This window comes from Mesocricetus auratus, unplaced genomic scaffold (assembly GCF_017639785.1).
Source record: "Mesocricetus auratus isolate SY011 unplaced genomic scaffold, BCM_Maur_2.0 Super-Scaffold_100006, whole genome shotgun sequence".
NCBI classification, from domain to species: domain Eukaryota; kingdom Metazoa; phylum Chordata; class Mammalia; order Rodentia; family Cricetidae; genus Mesocricetus; species Mesocricetus auratus.
Window position 1 is genome coordinate 57,867,595 of NW_024429190.1, and position 18,016 is coordinate 57,885,610.

An 18,016-nucleotide genomic window follows, 5' to 3' on the forward strand; every position below is an offset into this window, starting at 1 on the left:
TGATTGAGTGCGGGGTAGAATAGGGGGAAGAGGGAATCATAGGTTAGAAGACAGATCTGGCACCAGTGAGACCTCTAGTGATCTAAAGGGATGACACCAACTGGCAAGCTAAGCAATAGTGGAGAGACAACCTTGAGTACCCATTCCTGATAATGAAATTGATGTCTATAACTATCCTGGAACCTTCATCCAGGGACTTATGGAAGCAGATGCAAACACCCACTGTTAAACACTAAACTGAACCCAAGGAACCCAGTGACAGAGAGAGAGGAGCGTTGAGCAAATTGGAAAAGAATGGGCTGGCAAAACCAGCAGAGACAGCTGATGTGAACAGGGGAGAGCTCCTGGACCCCAGACCCACAGCTGGGAGGCCAACATGGGACTGATCCAGACTCCCTGAGTGTGAGAGTCAGTAAGGAGGTCTGGGCAACCTATGGGGCCCTGGGCAGTGGATCAGTGTTTATCCCTGGCATACAAACGGACTTTGTGTGTCCATAACACAAAGAGGTATGCTCCCTCAGCCTGGACTCTTAGGGGAGTGTATGGACCCTGCTCAGAGTAAAATTATAGACTCTAGATATCCCCTATGTGGAAGGAAGTGGCGATAGGGTGGGAGGCTTAGGGGCATGGTGGGAGAATGCGGGAGGAGGGGAGGGCGAGGGAACTGGGATTGACATGTGAAGCAAGCTATTTAATATTAAAATAATGAAATAAAAAAACACCAAAGGATCCAAGTAAAAATTGAAGTACAGATCTAAATAGAGAATTCTCAATAGAGGAATCTAAAATGACTGAGAAACACTTAACAAAGTGCTCAAAATCCTTAGCCATAGGGAAATGCAAATCAAAACAACTCTGAGAATCCATATTACTCTTGTCAGAATGGTTAAAATAAAAAACACCAATGACAGTTTGTGCTAGAGAGAATGTGGAGAGAAGGGAACACTCTTCCACTGCTGGTGGGAGTGCCAACTCATACAGCCACTTTGGAAATCATTGTGGAGATTCCTCATGAAAGTGGGAATCAGTCTACCACATGATCCAGGAATTCTACTCATAGGCATATACCCAAAAGATGAGTATTCATCCAACAAGATCGTCTGTTCCACTATGTTCATAGCAGCATTATTTTTAACAGCCAGAACCTGGTAGCAACCTAGACGCCCCTCTACTGAAGAATGGATAGAGAAAATATGATACATTTACACAATGGAGTACTAATCAGTGGTAAAAAAAATGGAATCTTGAAATTAGGCAAATGGATGGCACTATAAAAAACCATGCTGAGTGAGGTAACCCATTCACAAAAGTACAAACATGCTATGTACTCACTGATATATGGTGTTTAGTCATGAAACAGGGCTATGTCAGCCTACAATCCTACTGACACAGAGTCTGGGAAACAGGGAGTACCCTAAGAGAGATATGCATGGTACACCAGAGAAGGGCAATGGGACAGGATTTGCTGAGTTGGCTGGGAGGGTGGGGGGAGGGGAGAGGGAGCTGGGGAAAAGTGAGTGGGAAAAGAGAAGGGTAGAGAAGGACATGGGGGAGCAGGAAGGTTGAGTCAGGGAACAATAAAGGAGAACAGGATAAGAGATACCACAATAGAGGAATCCATTATAAGTTTTAAGAGAGATCTGGCACTAGTGAGATTTCCAGAGATGTACAAGAATGATACCAACTGGCAATCTAAGCAATAGTGGAGAGGCTACCTTAAATGCACTTCCCTGATAATGAGATTGATGACTATCTTACATGCTATCCTAGAGCCTTCATCCAGTGGCTGATGGAAGCAGAAGCAGATACCCACAGATAAACACTAAACTGATCTCCTGGAAAACATTTGCAGAGGGAGGAGTGATGAGCAAAGAGGTCAAGACCAGGTTTGTGAAACCCACAGAAAGAGTTGCCCTGAACAAGGTGGAGTTCCTGGGCCTCAGAATGATAAATAAGAGACCAGCATGGGACTGATCCACCCCTTTTGAATGTGCATGTCAGCGAGGAGGCCTCAGCAAACTTTGGAACCTTGTGTGCTAGATCAGTGTTTTTCCCTGGAATCCTGAATGGACTTTGGGAACCCATTCCATATGGAGGGATGCTCTCTCAGCCTGGACACATGGGGGAAGGCCTAGGCCCTGTCCTGGATGTTATGACAGACTTTGAAGGTAACCCATGAATGGAATGGGTATTGGGTGGGTGGTTGGGGGGCTTGGTAGGGGCTAGGGAAGAGGGGAGGGAGAGTTAGCTGGGATTGACATATGAAGCAAGCTTGTTTCTAATTTAAATAAGTTTTAAATTAGATCACTACATTTTAGATTCAGTGCTGTAGTGTTTACTTTGACTTTCCGTTTTCTATGTTCAGTTTTAAGAAGCTACACACATGTTTTCTTCAAGAATGCATCGTATGAAAAAAGCTATTTTTAATAAAAAATAAAGAAAAGAAAACTATATTCATACCCTTTGAAAAGTATCATATATTTTATCCCATGTCTGGAAACCAAAAAACAAAATGATCATGTTTAGGGATAGGGGTAAGAATTTGAAAGGGAATGTAGTTTTTACAGCAACTGAAGGTAGAATTACAATTTAAGAGCATTCATATTCATGTTATGGTGAAGCCACTAACTTGCTATAGTGCATGCATACTAATGATAAAATGTTAAAATACTCAGTTGCTGGAAGTGTCAAGTAGAATTTCTGAAAATGCCAAGGGTTTTTCTGTATTTGACTTATTCATTGTAGAATATAGAAATCAAGTGGATGTATTATATATGAATACAGAGTTAAATATAACTGGAATATCATAAAAATTTCATATAAAAAGCGTGTTTCTTATTTTTGTTTTGCAAATTGTAAACTAGGATCACTTTAACTTCAGACACACCCAGTCTAGAAACAATGGTCAAGTAAATACTCAACCTACTGAAAATAACACACAGCTCACCTCTACACTCACTTCAATTCTTATGCTTGACAATTTTTTATTTGATTATTTGACAGAAAAAGTAGGGATCAAAACTAGAAATAAAAAATAATGGAGTGAATTCTTTGCTTCCCATATTTATCTTTAAAATCCAGTCTTGCCAATATTATTAAATTCATGTGTCTTTCTAGTAAATAGACAGTTGGCAGCACATCAAAGCAATGTGTTTATTGATAGAAATTTACGCATATATTCTTTAATAACATAATTTATATGATGATAAAATTAAAATAATAGTGGTTGCTTTATGCTTTACATGAAACATTTTTAGGACATTAGCATCCTATCCTCCTTCCACAAAACTTTTGATATGAACTTTAGTAGTAAATGGCATCCAATCTTGTTGCCATAGATATATTAATGTTTCTGGCAGGTTTCTGCTTTGTGGCAGGTTCTGTCACTGAGTAAAATGTTCTTGTCTAAGAAAAAAAATATACCTGTCAGGAGCAGAAGGGATCTTAACATCATGTCAGCATTGTAGAAAGTCAACATTTGTTCTGTAGTTCAAGGCAAGACTGAAAACAAAAGTGAAAGCTAATCTACTAGAGTTATATAAGGGACCAAGTAAAGGCACCAAAATGAAAAGGATGCATTAAGGAGATTAATTCATTTTTTATTCCTCCCTGTGTTAGTTTACTAGAGTCACTGGGGAACTTTTAGAAAAGAAAATGCATTTTCTCATATTTCTGAAAATACAAAATTCAAAAATATGTGAGCTAGATTGGCCTTTTCTAAGAGATATTTATCAAAATGTTTGGGTAAAAACTGCCCCCCCATTGTATCTGGCAATTTAATATTTGTTCTCCAGTGAATAACTCAATTTGGGGAGATTTGGGAGGCACTGCCTTGCTGGAAGATGCATGCCATTAGGAGTGGGACATGCCACTGTCATCTTGAACTCTCTGCTTTATACTCCTCATTCAAGATGTGAGCTCTATTGATTTCCTGCTACCATGACTGTTGCATGTTTCCATGTTCCAGTTAGGCCATCAAAGAGACTTATACCTCCTATCCATATGTCCAAATAAAGTATTTCTTCTACAGGTACCCTTGATGCTGGTGTTTTATCACACGAAGAGAAAAGGAACTAATGTAATTTCAGAACACTGTCCTGTCCTTGGCTCATTGATAGTCAACTCCCTGTGAATTTGCACATCTGTCCTCAGACCTTTGGTCTTTTCTCTATATGAAAATTTCTCCTCTTTGAAAACCAGTTGTATTGGGTGATTGTTCATGATTCCAATGACTAAATTGCCATTGTAAATTCACTATTACCAAATGAATGTATGTTTTAGTAGACTGGGAATTAGGAATTCAACATACACATTTTGAGAAAACAAAATGCACAGCCCTTGGATTCATGAAATGACAATAATATTTTCTGCACTTTTATTAATTCTAGCTCCATTAGGTTACCCAATGAGTAAATGGGTGATTTTATTCTTTGAATGTAGTAATTAACATGGAAATACAATTAATAATATTTATATGTATTAGAAAACAGAGTGATAATGATAACATATCTTGGTAAATGTCTTATAATTTTATGTACTTCAGAGATAAACTGGGAGGTTCTGTTTGTTTGTCTTCTGTTCTGAGTTTATGATTGAGGCCATTTTATTTGAATTGAGAGTAGACTGAGCTCCAAGGTGAAATACAGATGCTAAGCATTATTGTAAGTAATTGTTAAAGTGAAGTAATTTCAGTTGCTCTCTGTGAATTCTCTAATGGAATAATTTTATTGGATATTGTAGAAATGTGCTTGTACTACTGGGAGGAAGATAGTATTAGGATAGTTAGAATTCTTTTCTTACTTGACTAGCTAAAACTAAGGTATTTGTAGAAAATAATGACTTTAGGGTACTGAAGCAATATAGAATTTCTTTCCCTTGAGAAACAAGCCACATGAAAAACATTTAACACTATTCATCATTAGAGAAATGCAAATCAATACCACAATTACACACTGCTTTACACCCACCAGGATCACTTTAATCAAGAAGATAGACAAGTGTTAGAAAAGCTGTAGAAAATCACAACCCTCATCACTGGTGTTGAAAATGCAAAATGGTATAGCTACCTGAAAAAAAATGTTTTGAAGGCTAATCATATAACCCAGAAATTACACCCCTAGATATTCCCGAGGAATAATAGATAACTAAATCTAAAATTAATTACAAATACACGAGTAATATTGGATTGGTTTTTCTTTCTATTGCTATGAATAAACACTGTGAACAAAATCAATTTAAGTAACAAAGGTTTTATTTCTTTTAAAAACTTGTATCTCGTATATGGAAATCATGACAGGAATCCAGGTTTGATCTTTGCAGGGTTCCATTTTTTCCTCAAGGTCTATTGGACACAAGTCCATGAAGAAAAGTAGCAGAAGCAAACACAGAGAGCTTGATGGGAATCTATTCAATTTTATCCAGAGTATAGGGAATATATCAGACTGAAAATGGTAGGAGAATGGCTTAATTTGTATTAATTTGTATTAATTGTAAGCATTCTCCTATCATAAAACTCCTAGTAAATGCCTTAGATATCATCAGTGGAAGCAGATGATGCAATATTCCTAGATCAGTGTTTAATTACTTATGAGCAGGAGGGGGAAAATCTTATGCAGGGAATTGAGTCCAGGGTCATAATAGGTAAGCCAGACATCTGGGACCAGATAAGTTCAGGTAGAGAGCAGAGTGCCTTCCACTGAGGAGGGGATGGAAGGGATCATCCATGTTGTCAAGTTAGGAGAGAGCTGCCAGGCCATGGTAGACTGCAACCTCCATCCAGCAGGACATCCCAGCAGCCTTGAACATGGGAGATAAGGCAGAGTTCATGAATGGAGAAGTGCTGCTTACACTGTTGGTTCTTAAAATTTCACAGCCTATTGTGTAAGCATCCAGGATCACTAGACCAAGGATGGTACCATCATCTGAAATAGGTCCACCCATATCAGTCTTCCATCAAGATTGTGTATCACAGACTTGCCTATCTGGTAATAGCATTTCTCAATTTCCATTGCAAGTAAAAGATTATGTATGTGTAAGAATGTTTTAGAATAATAAACATGTGTTAAAGGTAGATTATGTTTATAAAACTGAATTTCATAGGGAAAACCATGATGTATTTTCAATATTTGATTTTTTCACATTAAAATTTTCTTATTAAAGCTTTCAAAACTTAAAATATGGAAATGATAAATTTACGACAAAAGATAACCTTGATATAGAGAACCACTATGTGATTAATGAGAAACCTAGCAAAAGGGAAATTCCTAGGAATCCACAACTATTATCCCAACAAAGATTCTAAGTAATAGCAGAGAGGCTACCTTAACTGCCCTTCTCCTGTAATAACATTGATGATTACTTGGTCATCATAGAATCTTCGTCCAGTAACTGATGGAAGCAGATGCAGTTATCACAGTTAAGACCTGAGCTAAACTCCTGGAATCCAATTTTAGAGAGGGAGAAGCTATAATACAAGCAAAGAAACCAAGAGAATGTTGGGAAAACACACAGAAACAGCTGACTGGAGCAAGTGGAATTTTACTGAGTCTAGACCGACAGCTGGGGAGCCTTTATAAGACCAAACTAGGTCCCCTGAATGTGGGTGATGGCTGGGGGACTTTGGCAGGTTATGGGGCCACTAGTAATGGAATCAGTATTTACACCAGTGCATAAACTGGCTTTTTGGAGCCCATTCCCTATAGAGCCCATTCCCTATAGACCTTACTCAGTCTAGATACAGCTGGAAAGACCTTGGTACTACCTCAAATGATGTGACAGATTTTGATGATTCCTTACGGGAGGCCTCACCCTCTCTAAGGAGTGCATGGGGGTGGGGTATGGAGATTGGAGGGGGGAGTGGGAAGACAGGAGGGAGGAGGAACTGGCATTGGTATATAAAATAAGATTATTTTAATAATAAATAAACACATAAAATAAAATATGATACCTATGGTACAAATGAACTCAGTAAGATTACTAAAATATTAAACCATTTAAAAAATAATCTAAGGCAAGAGACCAGAGTTTCGGTTAACTTTGGAACACATCAATCTCACAAAGGTATGTATTGAAGTTCCTGGGGGAAAAGAAAGGCATTTAAAAGATCAATAATTAAAATTCATAAAACTTCCTCATTTGTGAGTGTGTGTGTGTGTGTGTTTGCATATATCCTCACATCACTTTGAGAAATATAATAATTCAAATAACAGAAAATAGAGAAAAATACCACTTACAACTTCAAAAATTAAAATCAATAAGAAGAGAGAATATTATAATCAGCTACAGAAAAAAATAACACATTACCCACAATATGTCTGTTAAGAGAAGCTTTTTCTTTTCCTAGCCGCTTTGGTTTATCCCCAGCCAGTCACCTGGGCTCTGCCGCGCCAGCCTGGTTCTAGATCCGCATGAGTCCCAAATAAACACACAGGAGGCTATATTAATTATGAAGCTGTTGGCCTTGTTTGTCTCTTACTGGCTAGCTCTGCTTTAAGTAATTACCCCATAATTGTTAATCTAAGTATGTCTCTTACCGGAGAATAGTTCCAGGCTTCCTACCCCCAATGGCGTTACATGTTGACTCTCTTGTGTTTCCCCTTCCCAGAATCCTCCTCGACTCCTAGTCCCTCCTATCTAGGTTTTCTATTGGCCAGACAGTACTTTATTGACAAATGCACAGGCAAATAACAGGACTTCCCCAACATCTCCTCTTTTCTGTTTAAACAAAAGAAAAGTCTTAATTTTAACATAGTCAAATTGTATATGACAGAACAGTTATCAAGTAAGAACATAGTTACAATATTTTAGCAAGATTTAAAGAAAATATCATCCATCCCATCCTTGTGAGTCCAAAGTCCTATATGTAGCTTATCTTTTATCATAACTAAGGAAAACTATAATTATAACTATCTGTCTTCAACTCCATCAAAGACCACAGAAGGATAATATATAAACACTAGGATTGACAGAGTTATCTTACTGCCTGGACAGTCACCCGAAGTTCCTCTGTAACGTTGGGGCATCCATCTTCAGCCCATAGGCCACAATGTGTCTGGAAGATTTCTCAGCAAAGCAGGAAATTTCAAACTGTCCATCTGCATTGGCAGTCTGTCAGTCATTTATCTGTGTCCTGCAGAACATCTCCTAGACTCTTCCATGAAGCAGGAACCTTGTAAGACTGAGTTCAGCAGTCACTTTCCTGTGGGTCTTGCATGTCCAGATTATACAACAACAGTCAAGCATTACAGGCAAGAGCAGTTTCTTGCCCAAATGGCTAACCTTGCCATGTTGAAAGCAAACTCCATAACAAGTTTCTTCGATGCCCATCTTCCTCTCAGACGTAATTGGTGCTGCCAGGAGCAGACATTTCTCATTGTCAAGAAAAGTCCTAAACCATTTTAAATGCCATTTTCTGAAGGTCTTTGAGAGGTTTGAAGACTGTTTATCTATCTCAAATATTTTTCTGTATATCTAGAAAACCTATCTAACCTAACTATAAGTTCTGACTATTAAAAGTGACTATCTATAGTCTGTATTCAATTATGCATTACGTTTTAAAAGATCAGTATAAGCACAATACTTAATCAAGAGGAGAAATATACATATCACAAAATTGACCTTGAATTTGTATCAATAAATGAAAAACAATACCCATACCATAATTCCCCTTTTTTCCATTAACAAGAGATCGGCTGTGATCATTAGCCAATTATAAACAATCCCATTTAAATGAAAACAAAGATTTATAAACAAGATGGGAATTGGGACGTCGCTCATTCCAAACTGCTTCCTGCTGGAAGGGGGCGCTGTTTATACCATGGGGATCATGACAAAACTCAGAAACCTGTATAAGTGCATATTTTCGGGGTCTGTAAGACTGCATCATCTTCGCTGTTTCAATTGTTGGAACACCTGGTCCACTGCTTCCGGGGGTCTTGGTTCATCAAACCACAAAAGCCTGGAAGGAATCCTTAGCTTTTCATTTTCTGTAGAAACATAAATAAAAACTCCTTTTCTGAGTAACATATCTTTATGCTTAAATTTTGAAGTCAAGGTATTTTCACAAGATATAAGTTGTATTAATTTAGCAGCATTTATAATCAAGTGTACTTTAGCAGTTGTTCCTTCCTTAGCAATGAAAAAACTGAAAAACACAATAGTGTACAGTATCCAGACTCTCTGTGTGATTTCCATCTTTACATGGCTTATTTATTTATCTATTATTACTTTATTTATTTCACTTTTATTTATTTTTCTTTGAGACAGGGTTTCTCTTTGGAAATCCGCCTGCCTCTGCCTCTGGAGTAAGTCCTACCAGCGTGCGCCACCACAACGCCGGCTTTTGTATTTATATCCACTTTGTCGTTTCATTTTCTCTCTCAATCTCACGTATATTTTTAAACACACTGTAAACCTTTAGAGGTTTTTCTTTATCCAAGTCTGACTTTACTGTAAATCTTTATGTTTTTCTGGCCACGTGTCTTATCTGTAAAACCGAGGCTGTTTTAAACTGCCGTTTCAAGATGGCGGGCGTAAGCGTGATTCCAGCTTACCGCCTCAGTCCATGCTGACATCCAGCAAAAGCTGCCACTTCCAGCTGTACGCACACACCTTTCAATCATTAGCAGTCTCTTAAAAGAACCTTGTTGTTTTTTATTTCTTTTTTTTCTTTTTATGCCGAGTCAGGAAGACTCCGGTAAGTGAGCCACGTGAATCTCGGCTTGTCGCTAGCAAAACAGAGCACACCTGAGAAAAATGCTGCTACCAAAATCTGTGCTTCTCTCTGTTCTTCTGTTTTTAAAATTCCTTTAAAGCTTTTGTTGTTTTGCGTGGAAATTCAATCCCACTCCTGACAACCATTCTGTTAAGAGAAGCTTTTTCTTTTGCTAGCCGCTTTGGTTTATCCCCCCCGCCAGTCGCCTGGGCTCTGCCGCGCCAGCCTGGTTCTAGATCCGCATGAGTCCCAAATAAACACACAGGAGGCTATATTAATTATGAAGCTGTTGGCCTTGCTTGTCTCTTACTGGCTAGCTCTGCTTTAAGTAATTACCCCATAATTGTTAATCCAAGTATGTCTCTTACCGGAGAATAGTTCCAGGCTTCCTACCCCCAATGGCGTTACATGTTGACTCTCTTGTGTTTCCCCTTCCCAGAATCCTCCTCGACTCCTAGTTCCTCCTATCTAGGTTTTCTATTGGCCAGACAGTACTTTATTGACAAATGCACAGGCAAATAACAGGACTTCCCCAACATATGTCAAATATGACAATAAACTGGCATATATTTTACTTCTGTTTTAAAGTTTAAATTTTTGAAAGTTTCATATGAACCCAGAAGAAGTTGCTGAGAGTATAGCTCAATTCTACACACGTACTTAACCAACACTAGACTTTCAGATTTCAGGGTGAGTACACCTGGTAGCTGAGGGACAAGGATGAGGGAAAGGGGAGGAGGATGACAGAAAGAGATGTGTGGAGGAATATTAAAATATTTATAGATTTTTTTAAAAAGAGAATCTTAATGCTTTTCCATTTAGTTACCACAACCTCCTGTGATCTTTATAGATGTGTATACATTCTGACTCCAGATTTCAACTCAGTATTATCTTCCTTTAATTCAATGTCCTCAACTAAAATTCTAATACTGCAAGGGAACTGTAGTTCATTAATCAAATTTGCCATAGAGAATATCTCGAAGATTATAGTCTTCAGTTAAGTTTTTAGTTTGAAAGTTTCTCAGTATTAGTTTCACAGTGAATTCTGGGTGACAGGAAATATTAAGGAGAGCATTCTGTTTTGCTTATAAAATTAAATTGTGTCATACTCCACAGCCGTGTGTGGAACTGTGGCCTTCTATGGTCTTAAAATATGTTTAAGGATACTCTTGATATGTTAGTTTTTAGCCTGTCACAGCTTTCAAAGTCCTCAATGAACAGTCTAGCTTTTGCTTCTGCATTGGTATACCAATGTTTTAGTTTGTTTCCTCAGTTGTGTTCCCTTCTGGGATTTTAATATCCTCCTGAGCCTGTGGCAAAAATTATTCTGAAGTATACAAAAGGATAAATTAAAACACAACCTAAGGTGCTTATCAGGAGCTAGACTCAGGAATGAGATAAATTTAATAATAGTGAAAAATTCCTAGTTGGTTTGCACACCATATGTTATTCTCACTTTTCAGACATAATCCCAAATTCTCTCATTGAAATCACACTCATTCTTATTTGCAATTTTCATTGGTCTTGCCTTCATTTTGAAGCTTAGACTTTCATATAAAATGTCCCGTTCCCTTTACAGATTACAATTTGCAACTATCTCTGTTGGTAACTTCCATCTGATGTGTAATACTCTGTTTAAAAAATTAAATTCTCCTTTAGCTAGCTATAACTCAAGACTTCACGTCTCCTTTTTTATTTGAGAGTGGGCAGGAAACCTGAGTTTGCCCTTAGCATTAATTAGTAACTGTCCCTCATCCTGCCATGCAGAAGTTGCTAGACACTTCCATCTACACAGTGCTGCAAGTGAAGGATGGCAAATTGACACTGGTTCTAATGGGTAATGGTGTGAGCCAGAGGGTTTATTTACTAAATGATCATTGCAATCTTCTTTAGCTACAATCTTGGTCATATCCAGCTGCCTAACCCAATATGGTGAATAGTGAGTCAATACCCACCTTTCTCTAAGTCAGCCCATATTTACCATTTTCATCAAATGTTTTTCAGATCCCAATTTTATATAGTTAGGGCGTTGTTATTCCATTTGCTGTAATTTTATAGGAAAAAATAATTCTCTAGAGAACATCATTTCTATAATTATAAATTATACATAAAGTTCTTTTTCATTTTACATAGCAAGCCCAGTTCCTCTTTCCTCCCACATTCCCCCATACTGTGTTCCACCCTTCTTAACTCCCCCCATTCATCAGATGTGGTAAGGCCTTCCATGGGGAGACAAAAAAGTCTGGCATATCACAATGAGGCAAGACCAAGCCCTTGCTCAATGCTGAGCAAGGAATGGGCTCCAGAAAACCAGTTAATGTCCCTAGGATAAGTTCTGGTGCCACTGCCAGGACCCCTCCCCAACAGATCAAGTCTTCTAACTGTCACCCACACTCAGAGGGCCTATTCAGCCCTATGTAAAGTTCTCCTTTTGTCAGCCCTTAGTACGTGTGCTCGCTCTAGCTTGGGTCAGCTATCTGTGATTTTCCTCATCATGATCTTGACAGACCTTTTTCATATGATCCCTCGTCCCCCTCTTCACCCGACCTCTAGGAGATCAATCCTGTGCTAGGTTGGGGGATAATTATAAATTTTCTTAACAAGACTGCACAATCAGTTTCCATGTAACTCTAATTTCTATGGAGAGAGAATAGAAAAACAACAAAACTCTCCCACCATGAAGAAGAATGTTACTGTATGTATGATATATATCTGGGTACATGCATGTACCCAGAAAGGATAAATGAGCCAATTATCAAATCAAAATATTTTCATATTTTAAATAATAATCAGCTAGATTTTGAAGAAAAGTCTAATTGTGTTTCTAAATTTAAAAAAATATATAAGAATAATAAAAGGATTTGGCACTTATGAAAATCATTTAGGAGTTTAGTCACTAGTATGCAGCTTACTCAAAAGAGATATTCTTTGCATTATATTTGCTAAAGTTACAGAATACATAGAATCCCTTAATTTTCAGTCATACAGTTATTTCTAGTATCTATCTCTCTTTAATTCCAATTTTATATCAACTCAGTTCATACCATAACAGAATTTTAATGGACTTAAATAGATAAGTATGGGGCTTGTGAGATGGCTCAACAGGCGAAGTCAATTGTTGCTAAGCCCGATGACCTGAATTTAATTTGTGACCCACATGGAGGAAGGAAAGAACCTACACCTGGAAGCTATCCATTGATTTCCACAGGGACGCTGTGATGTGGAGAGAGAGAAGGAGGGAGGGAGAGAGAAGCACAAACATACACACAAAAAGAAACAATTGTAACAATAGAAAGTAAGACTGACAGATAAAGATTTAAGTGTGTTTTAAAAGGTCAATAGCCACTTAAAACAACAAAATTAAAATTGTAATACCTGATGGATTTCTGAACAAATTACTTGTATTTTATATAGGCAGGATATTTTCAATAATGAAATTATTTGAAACTCTTCAAGTAAGCTAGGCCGTAATACTTCGGAATCTACATTATTGATATGGTAACATGAGGCACATCTGTGTTACAAATTTCGGGGGAGAATCATATGGTATTTAGAATTATCTCACATTAGAAACAGGAGTTCAAATGGCAAGCTTTTTCACATATTTTCCTTTATGTAGATAGCAGCCATCAACACAAGGATAATACATACAAAACATTGAATTTTCAATAATGAAATAATATTAATTTATTCAAAACCTCAACAGGTTTTGGGACTAAAAAGAGACATGAAACAGGTTCCAAAAAGGATCATAGATTCTCATTCCTAAAAGACAGAACTAAAATATCTAACTTCTTGGGATTACTTTCTTGCTGGCCTGGGATTAAAGCCAGAAGATGAATGAAGTAGGTATTAAAGTTTCATTCCAGGACTGTAACTCAATGAAATTCTTGAATTCACCATTTTCACCTTGTAACAAATTCAGCAATGCTGCAAAATTACCAGGCAACCCAATTTCTTAGGGTTATAGCAATGTCACAGATAATTAAATAGAAACTAGGGTTTTGTCCTGGTTTCAATAAATTGGCCAGCTGGACCACCAGCAACATCCCTCTGTGCAGTCACAGAGATCTAGCAGCATGCTAATAAATGCCTTAGGGAGATCACACAAGCTATTGGCCATTTTCTACAGGAGCTATAGCTCTGGGCAAATTGAAGATGTGTATTCAGTATTCTTGTTCCAGTGCATAGAGTACAAGAAGACATGGTGCTGCTTATGAAACTGTGTTAAGTAGTCCTGAAAGTATTGAAAAGTAGTGAGACACTGAAAAAATAATTGCTTATCCAACCTTATTCTACAAGTTAGCTAATCCAAAAATTACATCAGCTATTTTAACACTCAAAGGAAAAACTTATCTACACCTTAATTAAGATATATGATATTTTGTTGTTGTTTTGAAATTTCATGGTAAAGAAAGGTTTGTCTAACCGCATTTTATGGAACTAACTCCTCAATAACTGGAGTTTCTGCTTTGAGTATAGCATTCCTCAGTAGTAGTAGTAGCTGTGTGTGTGTGTGTGTGTGTGTGTGTGTGGTGTGTATGTGTATGTGAATGAGAGAGAGAGAAAACAAAATAACTCAATTTATGTACAATTAAATTTAAAGGGATAATTATACTAAGATATTATTATCTAAAATTTTAAAAGAAAATTAAAATAATAAAGATAAAATGATGGTGAGAAACCATTGTGCATTGTATCACAGTTCTGATAAATTAAAGTAAGTGTAGTTTTGGTCTTTTTTCAACAAATCAAATACACATAGTAATTTCAATAGATCTGCTAGAGGAAGTCACATTGTTTGGAAACAATAATTTAAAAAATAGGTTTTATTGCTGCTATTTCTTCCTCAGTCTACTAAAGAAATGAGAATAGTATTTGTGATATTTACTCCTGAAAGAATCAATGCTTCGCTGTAAATTTCCAAAACAAATATCGCACTTAAGAATCTAGAAGATTTGTATATCCATTGTTAATTTTATCCTTTTCAATATGAATATAAAGACTAAAAGAAAATTATATAATAGCTACTTTTTAAGTTAACTGTAAGAATGTTTTCTTTACCTAAGTAATCATTAACTATAAATCATCATTTCTAATCTATATATATGGTGTCAATATTTCCCATGCATTTTAAAGTGCAGAGTCCTTCTCCATGTTCTAGCCTGAACCTCTTCTCACTGTGTTCTTTCCAACCTTCCAGATCTAGCCTTGACCTTGTGCTCAGGCCTGTTCAGTTCACTACTATCTGCACAACAATTAACTACCAGGCTTCAACAAGGACTGGCACTGACTGCCACCAATCTCAAGACTTCTCCTCACCATATTCAATCTTTCTACCAAGCCAAATAAACTCCCACTCATGCTTAGCCAGGACACTTATTCAGCATCCCATGGCAGTCAGTCAAAGCTGTCCGTCTGACTTCATTCTACCTATGCCATTTCCTGACTCTAGACCAAATTCTCCCACACAACCTTTTTTCTGTACCAATCTGGTTTGTCCATATCAGACTCACTAGTAATAATAATGGTAGTAGCAATAAGAAAACATATTTGCATGCAGAGATATTATCATAATAATATAAATATGAAAGTTCAAGCCAGTAACTCCTCTCCAAAACTTACTAGTCCTGAACAAATGTGTGTCAGTGCAAGTTATTTAAATGAAGCTCAGGAGAGGGACAATCATGAATTTCATGAAAGAATTCCAGAATGTAAAGAAGGCACAAAGAAACAACTCAATGAAATTAAAAAGTAAATACTTAAAGAGGATGAACACATGAGTTTTGCCCAAAACAACACAAATAAAAGGCTGATGGAAATAACAAAGGTGATCCAAGATATAAAGGGAATTCAATTAAGAAATAAAAACATTAAGGGTAATTGAAGCTGAAATACAAAAGAAACAATAACCCAGCTAGAAAACTCAATGTAAATCCTTACAAATAGAATGGGTCAATCAGAAAACAGAATATCAGGACTCAAATTTAAATTAAAGAATCCATCCAAGCAAGCAAAGAATATTGGGGGTTTGGGGGTGAAGGAACATCCAGAATATATGGTACATCTTGAGAAAAGCAACTTTTGAATTATGGAAAGAGATGCGGGAGAAGAATCCTACGTCAGTAGCATAGATCAGATTTTCAACAACATCATTAAAGAGAATTTCCCCAATAAGAGAAAGACATACCAACATAGATACAAATGAAGTTGCTAGAGGGAAAACCATCACACATAAAGAAAGGCCCTCAGAATAATATCAGATTTGTCAATGAAAATTTTGTATGCCTGAAGAGATTGGAGCAAGGCATTCCAAATCCTAGAAATACAACAGCCAACTCAGTCCAATTTAAGTATAAATACTAAACATCATAGAAGGGAAAAGAAAATTTCTCCATGTTATGAGTATGAACCAAAACTAGAGAAACTGCATGAACTAGTGTATATGACTGAGGAGAAAAAATGAACATTATCAATTGATTGTGGAGAAAAAGCACAAAGCCTTAATTACAAAAAAAGTACCAATGAGAACAAAAACAGCAGTAACAAAAATCAGCAGTCAGTACAGTTAACAAACAAACATTATTGAATTATTACTCAATAATAATTTTAACTATGAATTACCTGAAGTATCAATGAAAGAAACAGACATGTTCAATGGATCATGAAACTAGAATAATAGACAGTCAAAGTGGATGGGGAAAACAAGAAGTTCTCAACTCTACCTCAAAACTACAGGCAACCCCCAAAGAGTGCTGAGAGGGTGAAATAGTCTTCTCCAGGAAAGAGCACACCAATTGGTTATTTAGGCCCTTCCTTTTGTATCTGAGCTGAAATAGTATCCCTCCATAGGGGACAGCCTCCCGGAGTCCATTTGTGCACTAGGGATAAATACTGGTTCTACTGTTAGAGGTCCCACAGACTGCCGAGGACTCCTAACTGGCACCTATATTCAGAGGACTTGTTTCAGTCCAATGGGGTCCATGTACTCTCACTATGTCAGATCAGCTCATTCTGTAGGTTCCTCCATCATGGTCTTGACTCCTTTGCTCATCCCTCCTCCCTCTCTACAACTGGATTCCATTAGTATGGCTCAGTGCTTAGCTGTGGGTGCCTGCTTCTGCTTCCATTAGCTACTGGATAAAGGCTCTAGGATGGCAATTAAGGTAGTGATCAATCTCATTATAGGGGAAAGGCATCAAAGGCAAGGCAGCCTCTCTGCTACTACCCAGATTCTTAGTTGGGGTTATCTTTGTGAATCTCTGAACATTTCCCTAATGTCAGATTTCTCTTTAAACCTATACTGGCTACCTCTATTAAGGTATTTCTCTTTTAACTTTTATTTCAAACACACAATGTTTTATTTTTTCTTCATTTAATACCCCTTTTGTTTTTAATGTTTGTTTGTCATTACACCCCATTTGTCCAGTTATCCCTTTCTCTCTCCTACCTCTGAACTTATTGACAATGACTGACTTTTTAAAATTGCATTTAATTCTATTTATTTATTTATTTATTTATTTATTATTGGTGTGTGTATGTGTAAGACAATTTGTAGAAATTGACCCATTTTCTACTATGTGAACCCTGGTGATCAAATTTAGGTCATCAGGCTTGGCGGCTACAGCCTTTATCAACTGCGCCAGCTCAAAACCTACTGACTAACTCTTACCTAAGATTCCTCCTATGATCCCCTTTATCTGCTCTTCCAGTTTCCATATTTCCCAAGACCTGATTTCTAATATACTTTATGATTTAACCCTCATAGAGTTAACAGATTATTATTTAGGCTAAAAAAACTACTACACAATAAATTGCAACATTACCACACAAGAAAAAAAGTCTTTCGAGTAAATTCAACTTTCTTCCACAATCAAATTAATTACAACTACACATTCTTTTTTTTATTTAACCTTTCACGCATGTCACTTTCAGTTTCCTCTCCCTCCCCTCCTCCCCCAACCCCAATCCTCCCAATCTCTCACCCCCACTCCATGCCCCCTCTGCTTCTCAGGGAGGGCAAGGGCCTGCATGAGGGAATTTCAGAGTCTGCACATCATCCCCTGAAGGGCCTAGGTTCTTTCTCATGTGTCCAGGCTGAGAGAGCATCCCTCCACATGGTATGGGTTCCCAGAGTCTTTCTGTATGCCAGGAGTAAATACTGTTTCCCTCTCCAAGAACCCACAGTTTGCTAAGGCCTCCTCTCTGTCACCCAATTTCAGTGGGAGGGTGTCTGGATCAGTCCCATGCTGGCCCCTCAGTCTTCAGTCTGGGGTCCATGTGTTCTCCCTTGTTTAGGTCAGC